At 41.1% G+C, this 25,454-nt stretch overlaps 1 protein-coding gene and 2 long non-coding RNA genes across 8 annotated transcripts in view; 2 read left to right on the top strand and 1 right to left on the bottom strand.

The window, feature by feature from the left end:
- The window catches only part of CHST9 (carbohydrate sulfotransferase 9), a 278,955-nt gene that overhangs the window by 46,369 nt on the left and 207,132 nt on the right, over positions 1 to 25,454 (bottom strand). The gene's annotated exons all lie outside the window — the stretch shown is intronic.
- Positions 6,919 to 9,979, top strand: LOC129051526 (uncharacterized). The gene is made up of 2 exons (XR_008515882.2): positions 6,919 to 7,193; positions 9,403 to 9,979. It is a non-coding gene; the product is annotated as an uncharacterized LOC129051526 (long non-coding RNA).
- LOC129051525 (uncharacterized) overlaps positions 23,384 to 25,454 on the top strand; it is a 195,846-nt gene continuing 193,775 nt past the window's right edge. Inside the window, exon 1 of the long non-coding RNA XR_008515881.2 lies at positions 23,384 to 23,709. This is a non-coding gene — a long non-coding RNA (uncharacterized LOC129051525). The remainder of the gene's footprint in view (positions 23,710 to 25,454) is intronic.

Genomic DNA, 25,454 nt, shown 5'->3' on the forward strand with positions numbered 1-25,454 from the left:
AGGGAAATCTGCAGAAATTGAAGAGACAAATAAGAGCCAAACAATAAAATATTCACACCCTAATAATGCAGCAGCCTACTGAACTCTAGAAAATGGACTAAAGGACAGCATGGTATCTAATAGCAGCTCTGACAATTACTAGGTGTTTGAACTGGGGCTAGTTACTTTAATGCTCTGGCTTGTTTGCCTATCTATAACAAAGGGTTAACAATATCCACCCCTTCCCAAATTTGTGAGGATTGAATGAAATAAGAATGAATTTTTCAGGTAAAGGATAAGAGAGGGGCACTCCAGGTATTTGGGGCAGGACAAGTAAAGAAATCTAAGAGGCAGGTAAGTGTAGGGTGTGTGTGGGTGAATCGTGAGAAGTTCTGAGTGGCTTATATAATACACGCATACACTTTAGCAGGTATGGGGATGGAATGTGGGAAGAGGGAAGGGGCCCAGCCTTTGGAGGTTGTGACTTGGGGTGATATTGGAGGCTTTGCAGGCAGAAGGATGCCAGCAAAGGTCTTTCAGATGAGGATGAGGTGGCCAAAGCAGTTCTTGAGAAAGATGAGTTGAGTGGTGGTGTGGAGATGGGTTGAAGGGGTAGTAGAGGTGGGTGGTGAAGACAGCAATGAGCATGTGCTGTGTCCAGGCAGGAGGGGTGAGGACTTGAGCCCAGGCAGTGAGAATGGGAAGGGAGGGACGCCAGGAGCAGGTGGTATTTCTGAGGTAGGTTCTGGAGATTGATTGAATGTGGGAAATACAGGAGCAGGAAGCAAGGACAACCCTCAGGTTTTTATTAGGGAATCTGGCAGATGATAGCATTATTAAACATACAATGAGAATACAGCAAGCCCTCATCTCTACTTTTTTTTTTAATTAGCTGGATGTGGTTGCATGTGCCTGTAGTCCTAGCTACTCAAGAGACTGAGGTAGGAGGATTAATTGAGCCCTTGAGTTCAAGGCTAGTCCTAGAAACATAGCAAGACCCTGTCTAAAAACAAACAAACAAACAAACAAAAAGATACAATGGGAGAAGAAAAAAAAATGAAGAGCAAGTTAGTAAGTGAGGCTTGTGCCTGTAATAAAGAGGAAGTTACCTGTAGGTTACAGAAGCTGACATGACAATTATGGCAGATCAAATAATGGCCCCCAACATGTCCACATCCTAATCAGCCTGTGAATACAGGACCTTTCATGACAAAGGGACTTTGCAGATGTGATTCAGTTAAGGATCTGTGGATGGGAAGCTTATCTGGACACATCCAGTGTGATCATAAGAGTCCTTATAATAAAGGGGCAGGAGAGTTTACAGCAGAGAGAAGGCAAGGTGGCAGTAGCAGCAGGGGTCGGAGTGATGCCATTGCTGAAGTGGGCTGTGAGCCAAGGACTGTGGGCAACCTCTGGAAACTGGAAAAGGGAAGGACATAGATGACTCCTAGAGCCCTGCAAAGGAACGCACCCTTGCTGATATCCTGATTTTAGTCTGATGAGGCCCATCTGAACTCTGACCTTTAGAATTGTAAGATGCGCAAATTTGTGTTGTTTTAAGCCACAAAGTTTTTGGTGATTTCTTACAGCAGCAAAAGGAAATGAATTCAAACAAGTTCTTATGCTTTTTCTCAGCTGTTCCTCAAGGGACAAGGAGGAAAGCACACTGCTGCTGAGTAACTGCTGTGTCTTGGGCCTAGGCAACATACCTCACAGACATTATGTCCTTGGAACTACCCTGAAAAGTAGAGATTATTCCTCCTATTTTTTTAAAGATGATGTGACCAGGGCTCAAATATATGCAGAAACTTGTCCAAATTTTCATGGTCTATGGGTGAAAGGACAGCCAGCATTCTAAGGAACAACATAGCTACTCTTAAGACATGGAAAAGCAAACTTTCATTACATAAAAAAGACTATGAACATGCAGGTTTTTAGCAGCACAATTCACAATTGCAAAAATGTAGAACCAACCTAAATGCCCATCAAGCAATAAGTGGATAAAGAAAATGTGGTGTACATACACCGTGGAATACTACTCAGCCATAAAATGGAATGGAACAATGGCATTTGCAACAACTTGGATGGAGCTAGAGGCCATTATCCTAAGTGAAGTAAGTCAGGAACGGAAAACCAAATATCACATGTTCTCATTTATAAGTGGGAGCTAAGCTATGAGGATGCAAAGGTATAGGAATGATGTAATGGACTTGAGGGACTCAGGGGGAAGAGTTGAGGGAGGGTGAGGGATAAAAGACTACATATGGGGTACCGTGTACATTGCTTAGGTGATGAGTCCACCAAAATCTCAGAATCACCACTGAAGAACTTATCCATGTAACCAAGAACCACTTGTTCTGCAAAAATTGTTGAAAGAAATTTTTTTTTAAAGCTGACTTTCAGGATAAAACTAGTCTTTTTTGTCTCATATTTGGGTCTTGTCCCTCCAGCTTTTGGTTAGAGGATTAGAAAGGGGAAAAAGTAAAAACATTTGACAAAGTTGTCTGACTGGCAGATTAAGTGGAGAGTTATCCCAGATTTCTTAAATTTTAATCTCATTGTGTCTTCACAAAACAAAGCAGAATGAACTGCAGAGGGAGGCTGTGGACATTGTTGGCTCATCTTATGATGAAGGTGGTGTTGAGACACTTCTGTGCATTCATGAGCTTCAGGAATAAAATTTGTAGAAACAGCCCCAACCCACCATCATCAACCTGGGTGGGGAAGGACCTATTTCTCTAAGATTTATAATTCCAGGACAACTGCCTCAAATTCTCCAAACTTTGCAGTGAGACTCATTAATTCTTCTCATTGTAAGTTGTTTGATTAATCACTCCGAACTGATTAAAATTCTAGGGAAAGTTTTTTTGCTGCCTAAACAGTTTAAAGCAGTGGTTCTAAACCTCTTTCAGGTAACAGGCCCCTTTGAGAATCTAAGAGCAGCTATGATTCTGCATTTCAGAAAAATGCCAACACACAGAAAAAAGGGAAAATGGCAGGAGGCTGATAGAACTTCTGCAGCCATGCATAGATCTGCAAGAGTCTATCTGTAGCTCAAAGTCTTTTTTTTTTTTTTTGGTCAAAGGGATTTGGAAAATACTTCTTTTCTCAGAAACCTGAGAAACTCAGGTTTCTCAGTAGGAACTTTACTCTCTCAAACCATAAATTTGTAGTGCCTTACATAAAAAGTTATAATTAAGTCAACATAAATCTTTTGTTTTAATAAATAAAGCATATTCATGGCTTAGATTTTAAATCACATTTATAGATGAGGAAAATATCTAGGCCCAAACAGTGACAGTGAAGCTACTACTGCTGGAAGGAACGATGTGCCACCTGTGTCTTAAATCTCAAGAGCAGAGACTTCAGGGCAGAGAACACCATACACATCACCTCTAGACTAGGTTGTTGGGAGCCAGAGGAAGAGCTTGGTGAAGTGCATGCAGCCACCATCTGCTCCCATCACCTAGTGCTGCAGAACCAACTGGAGCTGTGATACTTTGAGATAAACTAGAGATGGGTTCCTGATCATATTACATGACACTCTCTCCCATTGTTAGCAATTAGGCAAGGACATTAGTGACAGAGGGGCATCCACTGATAAAGACAGAGCAATACAGGAACAGCAAAGAGGAAGCCACTTAGACATTCTTGTGTCTTCAAATATCAGAAGCTTCCACATCATAGCAGGAGGGCTAGGGATGGACTTCACCTCCCAAAAGCTGTTGGCATTTGGACCAAACAAGGCTCCCTGGACTTCTGGCATCATCTGCTGGCCTGAGATCCAGTCGGCTTTCCAGGGTGTTGGAAACCTTTATTTTACAATCCCCATTGTGGATCTCAACTCCACCAACTATGTCCTCAGGCAGGTAGGACTCCTGGGCAATTGGGACATCAACAATTGTTTATGGTGGGGATTTTGTACATAGAGACTGCCTTTGCACCATAGCTTTTACCGGAGGGAAATCTTATTTCCTGCAATGAACAGTCATTTGGGGCTCTGACAATTGGTATAAACCCTAGAGAACCAGTCCATCCAGCAGCACTTGGTACCTGGGTGTATCTTTTACCACCTTGTGAAAGTTTATTTTGAACCATAGGCTCTAATGTGTGAAATAATTTCTTGGATGTAGGCTTCTCTCGGTAAGTTACTAGTCCCTCAAAACCACAGACTCATTAGCTGTGTAGTCATTTTCTCTAACTTAAAGAACTAAAAATGTAAGTTTAATATCTTATAGTATAGTATATTCATTCCAAAAAATATAATACCTTCACTGTGTCAGATACCTCCTAAGTGCTGGGCATGCAAAGATGATACAGCAGGGTGCTTGCCCTCAAGGAGGTCAGGGTCAGGTGGCAGAGAGAGATAAGTGAAGATAAACTGCAGTGCCTCCTGAGAAGTGTTTTCATAGAGTTATGGATAGCAAGCTGTGGGCACACAGAGGGGGAACAACCAATATGATTGGTCTTGGGGAACAAGTAGGTTTCCAAGAGGTATGCTGCCATTTTGCAGGAATATGTCTTGAACAACCAGGGACCATGATTTTAATTGATTTATTATTAGCCTTTCACTTCATGGAGTTCAAGAATATCTCTTGAATATGGATATCTGTATTGTACTATCTATTGGATATCTGTTTTGCATGTTTGAGCAAATTCTAGAGATACGGTGAGTTTAAGAACTTAAAAATAAGTTCAGAGATAGGACCTATCTTTGTAACAGGAATCAGAATAATTAGAAGGTGGAATTTGAATTAGGTCTTCAAAAATGGATAGAAGTTGGGGAGAATAATGGTGATGAGTACCCTAACTAGGGGAGAGGGTTTAAAGGGAAACAGTATTGCCCAGGCAGGTCTGGGTCAATTGCTTTATGTTTAAAGCGATAGACAATTTGGGGGGCAATTATGGTTTTTTCAGCAGAGGTGGGTTATAAAGGAAGATTAAACTGGTAAATAAATTGCTCAGAATAGGGGGAGAAATTGGAGAATATCTAGGAGGCATTGGTGGGGTGCATAAAGTAAGTGATGTGTTGGGGCCTAGACTAGGGAGGTAGAAATGAGAAGGAAGATGAAGAAAATCAAAGACAGCCTGTTGAAGAAATGTTTGAGAGAAATTGGTAACAAATGAATACAGGGAATAAAGATTAGAAAGAGTTGTACCTGACTTTATTTATTCATTTATTCCAACAAATACTGTTTGATCAGCTGTCAGGTGTCATATATGGATGGGTACAAAGTTCTGGAGATCCAACTGTGAACAAGACCATTGCTCCCAATTAGCCTGCTCCTTTCTCCCAAAGAACTGGCTGGCTCTGTTCTCCCCTTTTCCATGACATTGTCTCTTTCTGTACTATCACCTACATTTAGCATGACCCCTTCTGTAGGGGTGCTTGAACTGTTTTGAAGGTGCCACATGTGAAGTCTTGAAATGGGGCAAGGAAAAGGAGATGAGATTATGAATCTATTCCTCTTTCCTGGGGTGCAAATATGCCCATTATATATCTGCACATGTAGAGTAATTTCATATTCCAGAACTATGGAGTTCTGGAGTATCACATCCCCCACTTTTCACCATCAAATTGTATTTTAATAAGGAATCTGAGAATCTAGGAAAGAGGGCCAATATGGTGATCTGAAACAGGGCAGATTTGGTCATTCAGCAAACTGGGGCCCTGTCCTTACCTCTCAAAGAAGCACAGAGAGGTAGCCATTGCTTATGAAAAGGCACAGGACCAGGAAATAGCTCAAGGGGCCAATGACAGGGTGGGGAACAGGGACTCAGAGAAATCCATGGGTAGCAGGACAGTGTTTCAGTGTCTTCAGAATATATCTACAATGCATGGTGTCTAACCACAGCCCCGAATTTGTTGAGCCCATCAACCTGTCTTCCCTGGATTATGCTGTTAGCCTTCTGGAGTCTCCCAGTTGCCATTCTGGCTCTCTCCAAGTTCCTTTCTTCATCTTGTAGACCTTGCACCAACTGCTTCTTTCCTACCACCTCTACAACCTAGCCTTGCTGTCTGTTTCCCTTCCTTTCTACCCTCCATCTACTCTGGTCTTATGTCATTTCTGGTCCTTTTTGGCCTCTTGTCTTTTGCACATGCTGTTGTCTTCTCTCTCCAATTTTTCAGGTCTTGTTCTTTCATATTTTTCAAGTCTGACTTTAATATTAAGATCTCAGGAGTTCTTCCCTGGTCACCCCATCTCTTCTTGTGATTCTTGATCTCAGCCTGTTATTTGTTTCTTTCATAGCACTTACCACAACTTGCAATTATTTTATTTGTAGATCTGGTTACTTTTTTGCTTGTTTCCTATTCTATAATGTAAGCTCCTTGAGGCCAGGGACTATATTCATTTTGTTTAATGTATCCTAAGGACCCAGCTCAGTGATACTGAGACCACTATCAATTATTCCATAAATATATGTATTGAACACTTACAGTGTTCAATATATATATTGATCGCAGTGGGTGAAGCCTTGCACTAGCCTCCAGCATATTGAGGGCAGCTGCTCCTGGCCCTGGTTTGCTCATGAAATAAAAGGTACATGGGTTAAAAATCATTAGATGGATGATATTAGGGCCTGAGTTTGACTGCTGATGAATTCTGGACCGTATCAAATGCTTTGTTTGTGATAGCAGCCCTTTTCATATTCGCTCCCAATTGATTTTCCAAAATGTTTAAGCATCTCAATAACAGGAATTATATCAGAATTCCGGGTTTTTTTTTGTATTTTACACATCTATACCATCATAGTTCTGTATTAGGAATACAGTGTGCTCCAAATTATGGGAACTGAAGTGAAGGACTGAGAATTAATTCTAGATAACTTACAAGATCATGATTTGCAGTTTTCCTGATGATTAACCACATTATACTTGTCCTTTTAGTTTGAATTTACCCAAATTTCTACCATTTTTCCACTAAACTATTTACTCAAATAGTTTTTTTGGGCACAGCTATGCTAAATATACGCACTTTCTTTTAATTGCTTTATGCAGTGTGTGTAGCAAGGAAGCCTTGGGTAGGCTGGACAGCACAAGTGCAGGCTGAAATTGAGAGCCCAGGCACTGGAGAAGAACCCAAGACACAAGCTTGGGGTGTATCTGGGGATGACAAGACAGGCTGGATACAAGTTTCCTTGGCGAAAGATCAGAGGGAGTCCAGCATTCATGACATCTGTCCAAATAAGGAAGAGGCAGGTGACTATTGGTGGTAAGGAACATATCCATGCTTTGGAGGGACTTGGGTACCAGGTCATGTACAACTCAGGAAAGAAGGCAGGAGCTCAGCTGCTGGGGGCCTGAAGGATAAAGCAAGGGCTGATTCAGAAGGTAACAGGGCAATCTTCCAGTGACTGAGGTCAGGCAGTCAGCTGAGGATCAGGGGGACTCAGGAGCCACATAGTTCATTTCTGTGAGTTATAGCCATTTAAATATGAGAAAAAATTACCTCTTCCCTTGAGCTAGTAAAATTCCAATAAATTAAAATATATAATTATAGGGCCAGGTGTGGTGATTCATGCCCGTACTCCCAGCACTTTGGGAGGCTGAGGCGGGTGGATCACAAGGCTAGGAGTTCAAGACCAGCCTGGCCAACATGGTAAAACCCTGTCTCTACTAAAAATACTAAACCCTGTCTCTACTAAAAATTAGCTGGGTGTGGTGGCGCACACCTGTAGTCCCAGCTACTTGGGAGGCTGAGGCAGGAGAATTGCTTGAATCCAGGAGGCAGAGGTTACAGTGAGCTGAGATTGCGCCCCTGCACTCCAGCCTGGGTGACAGAGTGAGACTCTGTCTCAAAAAAAAAAAAAAAATATATATATATATATATATGTACACACACACACACACACAATTATATCATATATACAAATATACATATATCTTATATATAATTATATCATATATACATATATACACAATTATAACCACTAGGATCACAAAAATAATATAATTGTGTACATATATACAATTATATATATATAATATACAATTATATATATATAAACACACACACAATTATATTATTTTTGTGGTCCTAGTGGTTATGATTCTGCTAATGATAATGTTTGTCTCTTGCTTATGGATAGCCTTAGCCTGGTGGAGATGAAAATATTCTCTGGCCTATGCAAGAAAAGAGGAGGGAATCCCACTTAACGAAAACTTAAGTCATTCTCAAATTTATTCAAATCATACTTGAAAAGGCGGAATGAAATTTAGGGGGATACATTTTAACTGTGTAAGCCTTTGCTAATAAAAGATTAAGAAGTATGTGGCTTAGCATCTTTTACTTATTTTTTTCTAGCAACTTGAATATACAATGTTTGAAATCTCTGGTTGGATCAACATTATTTTGCTCAGAGGTTTGTGGACTTTGCATACTGATTCTTTCCTGTTTCCAAGTACATTTGCTTTTAGGCTATTTTTATTCACTTTAAAGGAATTTTAATAACTTTCTGTTGACAGCATGGACAGCTGGTCTTGAGAATTAAAGAAAATTCACTTGCTGACTGAGGAAGGAAGTGACATCAATGAGCTTCTAAAGTCAGCCCAGGGGGGGAAATTGGCTGGTGAGAGAGTAGCCTTTCATTGCACTGTATTTATCGAGCGATGCCTTGAGATGCAAATTGCTGTATTAATCAAACCTGTGGTGCTTACCTCCAACCAACCCAGTGCAAACTGAAGGAACAATGCCCTGAAACACTGAGAATAAAAAGGATGAGGGGTGCAGGAGCCCAGAGGCTAAGTGAATTACGGAGCTCAGAATGCTCTCTCACCAAGCCTATACTTCATTCTCTGTCAAGCCTCAGTTTCTTTGTCTAGAAAATGAGTTTGATGGAAACTGTTGGTTGAAGTCAGTCTGTTTCTTTGACAGATGGCTAAGAAGACCAGGTACTAATATAGATAGTGTAGACATGCTATCTTGGTACGTTTGTCCCAAAGAGAGCTATCAATTGCTTTTTATCCCCTACTGAGAGCTATTTAGAAACAGGAATTTTTAGCTGTCATACATAGCTACTACCTTGATCCTTTGTTTTAAAAATCTGTATTCATTGTTTACAACTATATTACAAAAAAAAAAAAAAAAAAAAAGCCAAGCATCAGATCTGGACTTTAATAATGACAGTAGCAATCACAATCATAATCGTCATAATAATAAATGACAATTTTCACCACTATCAGAGAATGTTCTTCTGGAGTTGCAGTTACCTATTTTGCAAAGATAGCTGTGGTGTGAGTACATTGTGTATGTATGTGTGGGTTATGTAGGCTGAACAGGCAGTTATGTATGCATATACTCACACCTGTGCAAAAGAAAGGTAGAAAAGTGCCTAGGTACATTTTATGTTTATGACATGAAAAATTACATTCTACTTATTTCTTTCTTTCTTTTTTTTTTTTTTTGTTTTTATTTTTTTTAGATGGGGTCACTCTTTGTCATCCAGGCTGGAGTGCAGTGGCACGATCTCCGCTCACCACAACCTCCGCCTCCCGGGTTCAAGCAATTCTCCTGCCTCAGCCTCCTGAGTAGCTGGGATTACAGGCATGCACCACCACACCTGGCTAATTTTGTATTTTTAGTAGAGATGGGGTTTCTCCATGTCAGTCAGGCTGGTCTTGAACTCCCGACCTCAGGTGATCCGCCTACTTCGGCCTCCCAAAGTGCTGGGATTACAGGCGTGAGCCACTGTGCCTGATTCTCAGACATTTCTAGTCTTGACTTTGCCAGCCTATATGATATTTGGCAAATTACTTCACCTTCCTGGCTTTTGTTTTGTCTTTATTGCATAACAGGGATATAAATACTAAATTTGCTTATAGTTGTTTACGTTCTTTGACTCTTAAAAGAATGAGGAGTAATGAAAATTCCCATAGGATTGGCACAGATAAAAAAGAAAGGAAGCCTAGGAAACACCATTCTAGACATCAGCTCTGGGAAGGAATTAATGACTAAGCCCTCAAAAGTAACTGCAAAAAAAAAAAAAACAAAAAGAAAAATTGACAAGTGGGACCTAGTTAAACTAAAGAGCTTCAAGAAACCATCAACAAAGTAAACAGATGACCTACAGAACAGGAGAAAATATTTGCAAACTGTGCATTCAAAAGGGTTAATATCCAGAATCTATAAGGAACTTAAACAATTGAACAAGCAAAAACAAATAACCTCATTAAAAAATGGACAAAAGATGTGAACAGACACTTCTCAAAGGAAGCTGTCAGCAAACACATGAAAAAATGCTCAACATCAATAATTATCGAGAAATTCATATCAAAACCACAATGAGATAGCATCTCATGCCAGTTAGAATGGCTGTTACTAAAAGTCGAAACAGCACATGCTCGCGAGGCCATGGAGGAAAGGGAATGCTTATACACTGTTGGTGGGAATGTAAATTAGTTCAGCCACTGTGGAAAGCAGTTTGAAGATTTCTCAAAAAACTTAGAACGGAAGTTCCACTCAACCCAGCAATCCTGTTACAGTGTATATATCCAAAAGAAAGAAATTGTTCTACCAAAAAGACATATGCACTCATATGTTCATTGCAGCACTATTCACAATAGCAAGACATGAAATCAACCTAGGTGCCCATCAATAGTGGATTGGATAAAGAAAATGTGGTACATATACACCATGGAATACTATGCAGCCATGAAAAAATGAAACCATGTCCTTTGTAGGAACACAGATGCAGCTAGAGGCCATTATCCTAAGCAAATTAATCCAGGAACATAAACCAAATTCTACATGTTCTCAGTTATAAGTGGGAGCTAAACATTGGGTACACATGAACATAAAGATGGAAACAATCGACACTGAAGACCACTGGAGGGAGGAGTGATGGAGGTGGGGAAGGGTTGAAAAACTAACTATTGGGTACTGTGCTTAGTACCTGGGTGATGGAATCAATGGTATCCCAAACCTCAGCATCACACAATATACCCAGGTAACAAACCTGCACATGTATCCCCTGAATCTAAAATAAAAGTTGAAATCATATTAAAAGAAAGAAAGGATTCATGTTTGGTGTGGGAACCTGGGAAGACTTCATGGAAGAGACAGCATTTGATCTGGATAGGACATTAACAGAAGCAGATTAGGGGAACAGTATTTCACCTGGAAGGAAAAGCATGAGCAAAAGCACATCAGGGAATGAATGTCTAAGGAACAGTAAATAGTTGTGCTGAACTTAAAGGTAGTCTGTATATTGGCAAGTAATAAGAGACAAAGCAAAAATTGTTTGATGGGCCAGTATCACGGAGGACTCTAAATACTTAAAGAAATATTTTTTGACATAATATTTGTTGAGGGAGTCCTCGAATAATTTTGAGCCAAAGATTGATCCAAATGGTACCATAGGAAGATTAACCTTGAGGATGGGGGATCCTGGCAAGGAGACGGAAAAGTGTAGATGAATGTAGGTCACATTGTATGAGTAAAATGGATTTGAAGATTCAGATGAGGGGTTAGTAGGATGGGGAAAAAAGGAATAAAAGAGGAGCGAGATTTTAAGCTTGGTTACTTGGGAGAAGATGCTATTAATGCAAAGGTAAAAATAAGGAAATAGGTTAAATTTAAAGAAGTAAATTTGGTGAGTAACGGAGGAGGTGGGATGATAAGCTCAGTTTAGCATTTATTTGGTTTAAAATACCAGTAAAACATCCCACAGGAGGCAGAAATAGATATCAGGAAAATACCAGACAGTCTTCTGCAGAGAGATGATGGGGAGAAGAGAGCGTAGAAGGCTCTCGAGTTGAAGGGAAATAAGTATCAAGATTTGAACTTTGGAAAATGGTTGTATTTTATTTATATTTGAATAATTTGATGTTTCAAATTATTCACCTTAGATAATGGAATGCAAATTTTACATCATCCGTAGTGAATAAGAAGAGACCCCTTCTCTAAGCTACCACAAGGATTTATTCTCAGGAACTAGCAAATTTGAAGTTTTGTGTAAGAACTTAAGTTCTCACTGGTTGTGGAGTTAAAAGGCAATGGCAAGTTTTAGCAGAAGAAAATTAGGCTGATTTCCTCATTTATTAAACTGAGGCTAAGGAATGTTTAGAATGTATCTGAGAACAACCGAATTATTTATGCCTAGCGTTCCATTATTGGAACGCTAAGCATATGGGAGTTATTTATATCCTACTGCTAAAGGTCATTGCCAAGGTCTGATTGAAAAAATTCAAAAAATTGCAACCTCCGGCATAAATGGGTTAAGGGCAGAGCCCAGGCAGGAGTTAGTGATGCGATCATGGCTCACTCTAAACTTGGACTCCTGGGCTTCAGCAATTCTCCTGCCATATCCTTTCTAGTAGCTGGGATTACGGGCATGAACCACTATGCCAGGACTTCTTTTTTCTAATGGAGTATTCTCTTCCTCCTAGTAATAATAATTTTTGCCCATCATATGTTTTATGAATATTTGTCCTAATTTGTCACTCACCTTTACTTGTTTACAATGTTTAGGGAATAAAAGAATATTATAGCAATGGCTAGTATTCAGTAAGCACTTACAACATACCAGCAACATCGATACATTCTTCACTCAGTTCTCCCAGCACTTCTGTGGGATAAGGCTATTGCAGATGATGAAGAATGAGGCATACAGATATTAACGTGCCTGGAATTGCAGCTGGGAGGTGATGAGCTCAAGCCTCACTTCTGAGCCTACATCATTTCTTTTCTGGTTTCTGCTTTCAGTGTCCAGCTTGGAAAGGCACAACTCTGTGCAGCAATTAAAAATAATAAGGTCAAATCTGTATGTAAGGCTAGAGAAAAATATCTCCATTGTATTTTTAGAACAATGTGTATAACTAATATGTTTTTTAAAGTACATATAATTATATGTAAAGAAGTCAGAGGAGATATACTTTAGCACTTTGTTACATGTAGGGCCTGGTGGGAAAGGAGTAAGAGCTACTTTTAATTTAAGCACATCTGTTTTCTTTCTTTTTTTTTTTTTCCTCAGCAACTCGCTCCATTGCCCAGGCTGGAGTGCAATGGTACAATCATAGCTCACTGCAGCCTCGAACTCGGGCTCAGACAATCCTCCAATTCAGCCCCCCAAGTAGCTGGGACTAGAGGCATGCGTCACTGCACCCAGTTAATTTTTTTAATGTGTAGAGATGAAAGTCTTGCTTTATTGTCCAGGCTGTTTCCAAACTCCTGGGCTCAATCGATCCTCTTGCCTTGGCTCCCAAAGTGTTGGAATTACAGGTGAAAGCCACTGGGCCTGACCTGCTTTTGCTTTTCAAAACTTTTTATTAGGAAAATGTACTGCATCAATTTAAAGAGAACAATGTTTCTGTTTTGGATAAGAAACATGGGTGAGGCTTTGAATATGTTTTTCTTTTTTGCACATTAGGACAGGCGTTCCTTCATTCATCCACTTATTCAACCATTCATACCTGGTTTGAAAGTCTAGTTTGTGTTGGTCTTGGGCTTGCTACTGGAAACACAAAGGTGAAAGGGTATAATCAGCCCCTCCTCTCAGTCTGGCAGGGAGACACACAGGACAGATTCAGAGTGAGAGTTGCCATAGGAATAAGGCAAAGTCCAGTCTCCACTCAAATGAAGAGGGCCAAAGTTGGACTGGGGGTGACAGGAAAAACTGCCAAAAGGCTCCAGCTTTTAAACTGAGACACAGCTTACAGAATTTTCCCTTTCCAGTTCCCATAACTGTTTGCACCCACTGTCTCTTCCAGCCTGGGGTGTTGATGACTCTCCTGTTACTAGCCTGGGGTACTATACTATCTTTTGTGGTCTAATCCTATCCCAAATTATAGTCTCCCTCTAATCCTATCCCAAATTATAGTCTCCTTTTTTTTTTTTTTTGAGACCAAGTCTGGCTCTGTCACCCAGGCTGGAGTGCAAAGGCATGATCTCAGCTCACTGCAACTTCTGCCTCCCGGGTTCAAGTGATTCTCCTGCCTCAGCCTCCTAAGAAACTAGGATTACAGGCATCTGCCACCATGCATGGCTAGTTTTTGTATTTTTAGTAGAGATGGAGTTTTGTCCTGCTGGCCAGGCTGGTCTTGAACTCCTGCCCTCAAGTGATCCACCCGCCTCAGCTTCCCAAGGTGCTGGGATTACAGGTGTGAGCCACTGCGCTCAGCATTGTAGTCCCTTTCTATATAATCCTTTTTTAACTTATCTCAATCTGAATGTGGCCTCTGTTTCCTTTGGGACATTTACTGATAGTTGGTGCCTTTCACCTGGGGACAGGTGCAGCTGCTGGGAGGTGGTAGAGTAAGGCTGGTGGCATCACCATCGCCTTGGGTAGTTTGCTTATCACCTGGGTATTGCTGCAGGAAGTATCTCTGCAGGTGTCTGGTATCAATGGGGAGAAAATTGGCAGGTGGTAGGTGATAGATGGTAGATGGTGTGTTTTTTTTTTTTTTTTTTGAGACGGAGTGTTGCTCTGTCGCCCAGGCTGGAGTGCAGTGGCGCCATCTCCGCTCACTGCAAGCTCCACCTCCTGGGTTCACACCATTCTCCTGCCTCAGCCTCCCAAGTAGCTGGGACTACAGGTGCCCGCCACCACGCCTGGCTAATTTTTTGTATTTTTAGTGGAGATGGGGTTTCACCATGTTAGCCAGGATGGTCTTGCTCTCCTGACCTCGTGATCTGCCCGCCTCGGCCTCCCAAAATGCTGGGATTACAGGCGTGAGCCACCACGCCCTGCTGGTAGATGGTGTGTTTATGAGTCAGGTGGAACAAACTGAAGACCTCTAGAAATCATTTGTGAAATGGGAAGAAGCCAGAGAAACAGTTTTATAACAGTGTTTTTGTGTATTTGAAGCTCTAAAGCTGACATTTTCTGAGAAACACCCATTACTTCGATAAGAAAATTGAGGGTTCAGTAAATTATTAATTTACCCATTTAGTCATTCATTCAGAAAATACTGAGGGCATATTATGTACCGGGCACTGTATTGGGCATAGAGTGAATGAAACAAACAAAAACCCTCATGGGGCCATATTTGAACCCAAGTCAGTCTGCCTCTCAACATAGAGTTCTTTCCACTGTATCAAACTGCCTTCTATTAAACATTTGATAAATCTCATTTTTCCAAAACACGACATGAAGGACTCACTCCTCTGCCATTTCCTGGAACCATGGGCTACTTTTGCACCTTTTCTTCTAGATGTGCATTTTCCGCTAAGTTTGGCAGGATCTCCAAACTCCTAAACTCTGTGTCCTGGTTAGTCATCACCAGGACTAATCACAAACGTTAATGTTGGTGCTTATTACTGAGACGTTGGGTCTATTTTTAAGAACACAAAGAATGAAAAGATTAGCTGCCTACAAGCTCCCCCATCTGTTCAAATGGAAAAACTTCACAGAGCCCTAGGGTGCTGGGCAGCGCAGATTCCAGCTTATGTTTTTAAGGAGTATTAAAAAAAAAAAAAGGAAACAATTATTTCAGTGTCTCTCCAAATGAAAACATCTATTTTAACTCAAAGAATATTTTGTAAAAGTAGAATGTAGTAAGATCACAAACTTGGGTGTCAGTGAGACTGGGTTCCAGGACTAATTCTTCATCTTAGTAGCCATGTGACTTCAGGCAATTTCCTTAGCATCTGTAAACCTTGATTTAGCCTTCTAAAATAGAGATTATCAGAGACGATCCCTACCTCGTGAGGTTTTCATGAGGGCTAAACGATATCATGCACGTTTCATACTTAGAGTAGTGCAGGTCACATAGTAAGTGCTCAATAAATATAGTCACTACTGTTACATGCATTATCTCTTTCACTTACCACAACCTTAAGAAGGAAAGAAAAATGATTATGTAATCTAAATATTTGTAGCCAGGGAAGCAAATAGTTCTTCTTATAGTTTTATAAGAAGAACATTTTTGATTAATTTAAAGGGAAACCATAGACATTTAAAATAAAAAACAGAAGCAGAACTCTGATGTGGCTAACACAAGCTGGACAACATTTATTAAAGTTCTAACGCTTTATAAAAATTGGAGACCAAATAGAAATCCATATAATTTCCTTTATTTTATTGCTCATATCTAACTTAGCCACTAAGAAATTAGTGCAATACTTTATGGATGTTTTTAGAGGCAGCTCTTATAATTTTCAGTTGACGACCTTAACAAGGTATTGGTTATATGAAATGCATGTTCATTCTCAACCACCCATCTGTTTTATTTTTTCTCTCCAGAAACAAATATTTTCATTTTAGACTTCAAATTCCTATTTCCCATTTAGTGCACGTTACTTATATCTGCTGCTTTATTTTTCTTGATGTATTTACAATAAGTGAGAAAATCAGATCTAGGCCCAGCTTACAGTTATGGAAGTTCTAGTGTTCTTCAGGGCAGAGCTTCTCAGGCAGCAGACTGTGGGCAGTAAACAGGTGTGCCACGGTATTTGCCCCCTGGCTTCTGGGTCTACCAGTCAGGGCCTGGGCCAGCCCAAATCTCTAAGCTCATTGCCCTCCCACTTCCAGCAGAGCAGTCTTGTCCACTGTGTGTGCTACACAAATACCACCTCCTTCCATGTGTGCTGTGATGTGGGAAAGGATAGAAAACACTTTCTTGGAGAAGGAGGAGCTTTGAGCTGTGCCCTTCCAGAACAAGGCTAAAGGAAATGTGCAAGATTGACCCTGTGTTTCACAGTAAAGCAGAAGAAGAGAGCATGAAGCAAACAGGATGAGGAAGAGGTGACATGGGGACAAATGCACAGGGAAAGGAGAGAAGATGGGAGGTCTTTCTGCCTAGTGGTCAGAAGGAGGTCAGATGGCGATGATAGGAGTCTTAGACTAGAAAATAAGAGGCTTTCCTCTTCTTTAATGTCCAGAATCGTGATTTATTTCTTTCCTTCATTACTTGTAGTTGTCCAAAGTGAGGAAATTCTTGGGAAGCTATTATGAAAACTATTTACAACTGAATGCATTCCCAATTACAAGCATTGGACCAGCATTTTTTGGGTTTAGAATCTGAGCTGACTGTGAATGGATTATGAGACTCATGTGAGCGTGCCCTGGCTGGTGGGTCATGGCCTGAAGCTGCACTGTGCAGCCTGCAATGTGTTTCATAAAAATACTCAACTGAGGTAGCAAGTACTGGTGCTGGTGGCAGTGTGATTTCCACTTGCAGGAGCAGTGTAGCTCTGTAGCAGTGCAATCAGTTTATAACTATGTGAAGATTTGTGTACGAGAACCTCAGTGAACTGACAACACATTACTGATTTACTCCAGTAATGTCCTGTGCTTTTTATAGATTAGCACCCCTGGGAAGCAGGCCATCTGGCTTGCCCTTTAGTTTGACCTGGCCTGTAGTATGGGTTTTGGAATTCACAGACCTAAGTTCAAATCTTAGTGCTACCACCATTAGCTGAGCAACACTGGGCAACTTATTTAATATCTCTAAGCCACTGATTGCAAATCAGAGAGATGAGATAACAATAAAATTTACTGCATGGTGTTGCTATGAAGACTAAATGAATAATGTGTGCCACGTATCTAGAAGAGCTTAACACATGTTCACTCTCCTCTTCACTCCTGCAGCAACAGCAAAAATCATCTGTAGAGTTAACGGTAAGAAGATCTTATACTAGTAGCATCAGATGCTGAATAAACTCACAGAGATCAGAGCCTTATGGTCAACTGGTAGGCCTAGTGAGGGACTCAGGAGGAAAACATCTCATAGGAGGACAAGAAAGGGTGTCAAAGAAGTAGACATTGAGGAAACAAAAAAACCCTCTAGAACCCTGACTACCATCCAGTGAGACAAGATTGACAGTCAAAACAGAATAGACATAATATGATCCATGCCTCAGTTCCTATGCCTAATGTTATACAGTTTAGTAAAAAGTACATAGTTTATTCATAATGCTGCTTTTAATTTTCCCAATTAATTGTTTTTATTTCTTTCTAAAGTGTCTGGCAATCCCAACTGATAGACTCAATTGATCATTTAGTGTAGAAAGGGTAAGTTAGGAAAATCCAATCTTGACAATTTTTAATGATTTTTCTGATGTATTAAAAAGGTGGGACACTATAAAAACTATGCTTTATATGACAGCTTTTGTAAAAAATCAAGTACAAAGTATAATTGAAAATATTCTTTCATTTTTCTAAAGAAATCTCTTTTAAATTCTTGGAAAAGATCAGGCACAGCAAAAGTGAGTTAAAGCCTTAAAAATATGTTATTGGTGTCTTAGACTCCAAAGCAGAAATATACACTCATTTTAAGTTGCAAGAATAATAATCTAGATCTTTGGGGATTTTAAAAATTTCATCTCTTTGCCTTAAATGATTTTGAAACAAGGCATGAATATAAATAATACATATAGTACTTCTGGATTTAAATGTCTTTGATGAAATGATGATGCTGGCTTGGAATCTCTCTCTCTTACCACACACACATTCATGTGTGCACTTGTACGTGTACCTGTGACATAGCTGTTTAGAATTATTGGACCTTCAGATGGATTGGCCACAGATCTTCCTGTCATGACACAGCCTTGCCAGTCATTCTTTCAGCTTCCTAGCTCCCCTAGCAGTGGTAGAGAAGATCCCAAGTTGTTATCAACTGAACAAGTGAAGGAAAGTTGGGTATTTTAAGGCTCATGAATTATTTTAGGATTTCTGGTTGTCGCTGGCTAAGTTTTTGATGATTACTGGAGATAAGAAAACAAGACTTAATTATTACTTTCTTTAAAAAAAAAAAAAAAAAGCTCTTGCAGAGTTTCAGAAGATTCTGGAAATTGACATGATTTCCTAATGCTCCAGTTGGTAGATATCTTGGGCTGGCCTGAGGACTTCTCATTTCAGTCTCAGGCAGACACTACAGATACGCTTTTTGGGGGATGGGTCAAAAGAAGAGTGTGACTGAAATACTGAGGGCTTTATTCTTCCTTTTGTGAATTCTAACACTAATCATATTCATCATGAGAGATGGTTCCAATACTGAGAGAGTGTAAGGTGAAAATCAAAAGGGTCACTTCACCCTTAGTCACATCCCCTATGTCTTTAAAAGCAAAAAGACAAATACAAAAATCCTTCTATATGCAATGAAAGCTTTCTGAATGCTATGTGGGAAGCTGCTTATATAAGGGACTGCTTATCTAACATTCTGAAAGTTTTTGTTGCGTTTACAGGGATTTTTATATTTGTCTTTTTGCTTTTTACACGTGTAGTAGGGCCATCTAGATGCTCTTCAGCTACTTCTATTTTTTGCTTTTGTATATTACAATATACCTATATATCATAAACACCTTTTTGTTGGTCCCTATAGATCTACCTCATTGTTTTCAATAACCGCATTGTATTCTACTGAATAGAAGTCCTATAATTTTGTGGGCAGATAACTATTGTATGTGTTTAGAAATTTCTTATTACAAGCAATTGGTCAATGAACCTTCTTGTAATCTTTGTGTACTTATGCAAGTACATTCTATAGGTTAAATTCTTAGAAGTGGAATTATGTGGCCAAAAGGTGTGTGTGACGGTTAATATTGTGTCAACTTGATTGGATTGAAGGATGCAAAGTATTGTTGTTCCTGGGTGTGTCTGTAAGGGGGTTGCCAAAGGAGATTAACATTTGAATCAGTGGATTGGGAAGGGTAGACCCACCCTCAATCTGGGTGGACACAATCTAATCAGCTGCCAGTGTGGCCAGAATAAAAGCAGGCAGAAGAAGGTGGAAAGACTAGACTGGCTAAGTTTTCTGGCCTCCATCTTTCTCCCATACTGGATGCTTCCTGCCCTCGAACATCAGACTCCAAGTTCTTCAGCTTTGGACTCTTGGACTTACATCAGTGATTTGCCAGGGGCTCTCAGGCCTTTGGCCGCAGACTGAAGGCTGCACTATTGGCTTCCCTACTTTCGAGCTTTGGGGACTTTGGGACTGGCTTCCTGGCTCCTCACTTTGCAGACGGCCTATTGTGGGACTTCACCTTGTGGTCCTGTGACTCAATTCTTCTGATAAACTTTCCTTCATATATGCATCTATCCCATTTGTTCTATCCCTCCAGAGAACCCTGACTAATACAGTATGGAAACTGAAATTTTTGGTTGTTATTGCTAAATGACCAAAAAATATATATTATATAAGTAATATATATTTACACTCCCACCAACAATGTATGAGAGTTTGTTATTTCACCCACATCCTCTAGCCTTTAGCATTGTCAGACTTTGAAATTGTTGGCATTGCTATCTCATGTTTTTAACCAACGTTTAAAATAATTATGAGTGAGGTCAGTGCTTTTATGTTTACTAACCATTGGTGTTTATTTTTCTATAGCTTGTCCGTTTTCCACACATCTAGTTTTTATTTATAATAGTTTTGTTGCACTTTAAAGAAATTAGATACTTGTGTGCCAAATTCTATATAAGTTTTAAGTCTGCTGTCTTTTGAAGTCATGAAAATTTTTTTGCATGTGTGTGGATGTCTTTAATATGTGTATATTCATTAAATATTCTACAATGGTGCATGCATTTCATACCATTCTTAGAAAGGCTTTTCTCAATCCACAGCTGTTTTTAAAAAATGAGCTATTTTCTTCTATGACTTTTACAATTATTTTGATGATTTCTTACCTTATGGTTAAAAATTTGACACATTTGAAATTTATTTTGGTTTAATGCTTGAGGAAAGGATCCAGATATGTTTTTCTTCCAGGTGGCTGGTCAGTTTTGCTCAAAATGTTGATTGAAACATATATCTTTCTTCTACTGATTACCACTTTACTTACACAAAATCCTCACATGGGTTCAAGTCTATCTACACTCACTCTGTTCCATTGACCATTCTCGTTTGAATTTATGCAGTCTTTTTTTTTTTTGAAACGGAGTCTCGCTCTGTCACCCAGGCTGGAGTGCAGTGGTGTGATCTCGGCTCACTGCAAGCTCTGCCTCCTGGGTTCACGCCATTCTCCTGCCTCAGCCTCCCGAGTAGTTGTGACTACAGGCACCCGCCACCAGGCCTGGCTAATTTATTGTTTGTATTTTTAGTGGAGACGGGGTTTCACCGTATTAGCCAGGATGGTCTCGATCTCCTGACCTTGTGATCTGCCCTCCTCTGCCTCCCAAAGTGCTAGGATTACAGGCGTGAGCCACCGTGCCTGGCCACGAATTTATGCTGTCTTATATTTTAATATTCTTTACTAGCTAGTCTTCCTTTTTTGATTCTCTCTCTCTCTCTCCGTGTGTGTGTGTGTGTGTGTGTGTGTGTGTGTGTGTGTGTGTGTGAAGCCCTAATAATAAAAGGATAGAAGTCTCTATACAGGTTGAAGGTGACCTTGAGTTGTGAGTATATATTTGGCAATTAAGCTCCCAGATAAAGATGAGTTTATTCCACAAAATAGTTCTTGAAAACCTACTGGGCCAGGCACTCTCCTGGGCTCTGAGGACACAGCAATGAATAAGGAAGAAAAGGTTCCTGTTCTTGCTGAGCTTACATTAGAGAGTTGGGGAGGGGCGTACAAACAATTAGCAAATAAACAAATGTATACAGTCTTATTGTGCCATGAAGTGAAACGAAGAAAATAAATTAGGGTGATGAGCTAGAGAGTGAGGGAGGAGGGAGGTATTTTAGATAAGTTATTTGGGGAAGGTTTTCTGAGTGACATTTGAGCGTAGCCTTAAGCTTCAGTTGATCGTATCTAATTTCTTTCTAAATAGCTTGACCTTGATACTTTAGTGTCTAAAATAGAATTTGTTATATTTCCCTTAAAATCTGTTCCCCTCTGATCTTCACCATTTTGGTCAGTGTTATCATCATATTTCTTAGTCGTCCAGACCCTGAAATTTTGGGGCCATTTGCTTCTTTGTTTCCTTTCCCACAAGACCCATTGGTAGGTCCAGAGCACCTTCTCCAGGGCGTCTCCAGCATGTTTCTTCCCTGGCCATTACCATGGTTGGGTGCTTAAAATTGCCCACAGTGCGATGATCATGTCTGCCTCTAAACCAGTGTCTCTGCCTCCAGTGTCTCCCACTTTCAACCCAGACTCACCCTGCTGTGATGTTAAGCTTCTAAAATACAGATTTCTGATCAGAATCTTTGAGCTGAAAATGGAAAGTATTTTTGCTTATAGAATGATATTAGACTGCTTTATTTCAAATTCAAGATCTTGCAAAATCTGAGACCTGCTCAACTCTCAACTCTTCTTTCCAAATGAATGCTTCCTATCTGCCAGGTACAATTCTAAATGCTGTATGTATTGATTCATTTAATCTACACAATAACCCTTTGAGGTAGGTACTATTATTATTATTATTATTATTTTTGAGACAGGGTCTTACTCTGTCAGCCAGGCTAGAGTGCAGTGGCACAATCTCGGCTCACTGCAACCTCTGTCTCTGGGGTAAAGTGATTCTCCCGCCTCAGCCTCCCAAGTAGCTGGGACTGCAGTCACATGCCACCACACCTGGCTAATTTTGTATTTTTTATAGAGATGGGGTTTCACCATGTTGCCCAGGCAGGTCTTGAGCTTCTGCGCCCGGGTGATCCTCCTGTCTCGGCCTCCCAAAGTGCTGGGATTATAGGCGTGAGGCAATGTGTCTGGCTGAGGAAGGTATCATCATAATTGCCACCTCATAAATAAGGAAACTGAAGCATGGGAAAGTTAACTGACTCGTCTAAAGTCGTGGAGCCGGCACATAGACATCCATCCTTGCAATCGAAGAAATCTGGCCTCTACCCATGGTGATATATGTTACCTTCTAATGTTTCAAGATCTATTCCTGCTTGTGTGTGATTGAATCTTGTTCCTTCTGGCAGAAATCCTCTTTTCTCAGCTCTATTTTTGCTTGTCTATGTCCTCAAGGCCCAGCTCAGGTAGCCTCCTATCCCCTTCTCTCACCAGCCTCATCCTCATTAGTGGCTTCCTCCCCTGAACTCTCAGGACAGTTTTAGGATGTATCACCCACTACTACACAGTGGAGCAGATGATTCTGAGCACATCTTCTGTTTCTGCAACTAGATCGCAAACTACCTTAAGGTAGACACAGTGGCTTATTCCTCTGGGGCCCTAAGAAACACCTAACTTGCATAGTAGGTACTTAATGTTGATTGTTGACCATGTCAGTCGTAGAACACTCAATGGAATAAAGCTGGTGTCTAGATATTGGTGACAACTTTAGCACATTTAAATTTAAAGTATGCTGTGTAAAAATTTCAGAATAAAGACAGAGAAATTCACTCAACAAACACTTATGGAGCATATGCTGTGCACCTGGCATTGTTGTCAGTACTCAGGAGGCATCCCTGAACATGTGAGACACAGTCGGAATAGACTAGGCTGTGTTGCAATAACAAACAATTGCCAAGTCACAGTGGCTTAAAAGGAAAGGTTTATTCATTTATCATACTCTATGTCCTTTGATGGCTGCCAAGGGAATAATGTTCGAATTAATCACTCAGGGAGCGAGCGCAGTGGAGCAGCCTCCATCTAGAAAGGTGCAGATGCTGTGTCAGAGGGAGGAATGGACGTGGCAGACGTGCTGGCTGCAAAGAGCTCTCCCCGCAGCAGCAGCACGCATCCCTTCTGCTCACTTTCTATTGGCCAAAGCAAGTCACACAGCCACGTCCAACTCAGGGGTGGGGGTTAGGGAAATCCACTCCTACACTAGACCTGGAAGGACAGAGCGCCCATGGCTATGGATAGCTCCCACGACTCCCCACAGACAAAGATTTCTGCCTGGTGGAGCTTATTCCAGTCTCTCAACGGGGACACAGGCAATAAGTGACAGACACGATAGGTAAGTAAATGGTAGAACATGTTAGAAGATGACAAGTATTATGGGGGAAAAAAAGCAGAGTTTGGTGAGGAGGTTGTGGTGGAGGTGTGGCAGGGGTGTGGAGGGGAACAGGGTTTTCATTAAGATGGTTACATTGGGCAAGACGCCGTGGCTCACGCCTGCAATCCCAGCACTTTGGGAGGCCGAGGCGGGCGGATCACTTGAGGTCAGGAGTTTCAGACCAGCCTGGCCAACATGGCGAAACCCCATCTCCACTAAAAACACAAAAATTAACCAGGCGTGATGGCACGGGCCTGTAGTCCTAGCTACTCGGCAGGCTGAGGCAGGAGAATCACTTAAACCTGGGGGGCGGAGGTTGTAGTGAGCCGAGATCGCACCACTGCACTCCAGCCTGGGCGACAGAGCAAGACTCCAACTCCAAAAAAAAAAAAAAAAAAAAAAAAGGAAGAAAAAATAGATGGTGACATTGAGCAAGGAATTGAAGGAGGTGACAGAGGCAGTCATGCAGCTATCCTGGGAGAAACGGTTCTAGACAGAGGGAGCAGCAGCGTAAAAGCCCTAAAGGGAGAGAGAGCATGGCCGTGTGTTTAGGCAGCAAGGAAGCCAGTGTGGTGGAGCAGATGGGGACCGACAGAGTTTGGGGCGTGAGGCCTTGGGGATTCCAGCTTTTTCTGCGAATGGTACAAGGAGCCGTGTCAGAATTTGAGGCAGAAAAATAACCTGATTTCACTAACTTGATAAAGGGACTGTGTTGGGAATGGACTCTGGGAGGGTAAAGATGGAGGCAGGGGGCGGCAGCGAGCAAGACAGTGATCCAGATGAGAGCTGAGGCGGCTCACCCGGGGATGGCGCTTTTCCTTGCCATGGGCTCTGATATCAGATTTCCTTTCAAGTGTGTGTTTTAAAATGCAGTTTTGGCTTCAAACGCTGCGTGGCACTAAGAATGAAATCCAGTTTCTTCCCACGACCCAGAAGACAGCCGAGCTTCACCCTCTGGCTTCACCCCCTGGCACCCCGCTCCTCGTTTACTGAAGCCAGCTACACTGGCCTCCTTTTGGTCACTTGATTACAACAAATTCTTCCAGCCTCGCGGACATTCCCCTTACCTAGAACATGTTCTCTCCTTTTTCATGTCTTAGCTCAAATGTCTCCCGTTGGAGAGGCTTTCCCTGACCTCAGGGAGGTCTCTCCTCTTTATTGTTGGTCTCACCACTCGGTGTACTTCCTTCATGGTGGTTACTGCAGTCCGCAGTCCTATAGTTCACCTAATTTCTTTTCAGTGGTCTATTTCTTACTGCTAGAACGTAAGCTCTATAATCAGACAGCTGGGATTGGCTGTGTCTTGTTCTGTGTGGAAATTCCAGTGTCTAGAGTGGTACCTGGCAGAATTAGGCACACAACAAGTGTGTGCATGAAAACAGTGAATGAGTCAAGAGTCCCAAGGGATGAGAAGGCATCAAGGAGGCGAAGGTGCGGAACAGTGCGTAGAAGGCCCCGGGTTCAAGTAGTCTCATAAAAGCTGGAGGTGTTGCTTTAGATCAAACTTATCCAACCTGCGGCCTGCAGGCGGCATGCGGCCCAGAATGGCGTTGAATGTGGCCCAACACAAATTTGTAAACTTTCTTAAAACATGAGATTATGTTTTTTTGCAATTTTTTAAAGCTTATCGGCTATTGTTAGTGTATTTTATGTGTGGCTCAAGATAATACTTTTTCTTCCAATGTGGTCCAAGGAAGTCAAAAGAC

This window comes from Pongo abelii, chromosome 17, assembly GCF_028885655.2.
Source record: "Pongo abelii isolate AG06213 chromosome 17, NHGRI_mPonAbe1-v2.0_pri, whole genome shotgun sequence".
NCBI classification, from domain to species: domain Eukaryota; kingdom Metazoa; phylum Chordata; class Mammalia; order Primates; family Hominidae; genus Pongo; species Pongo abelii.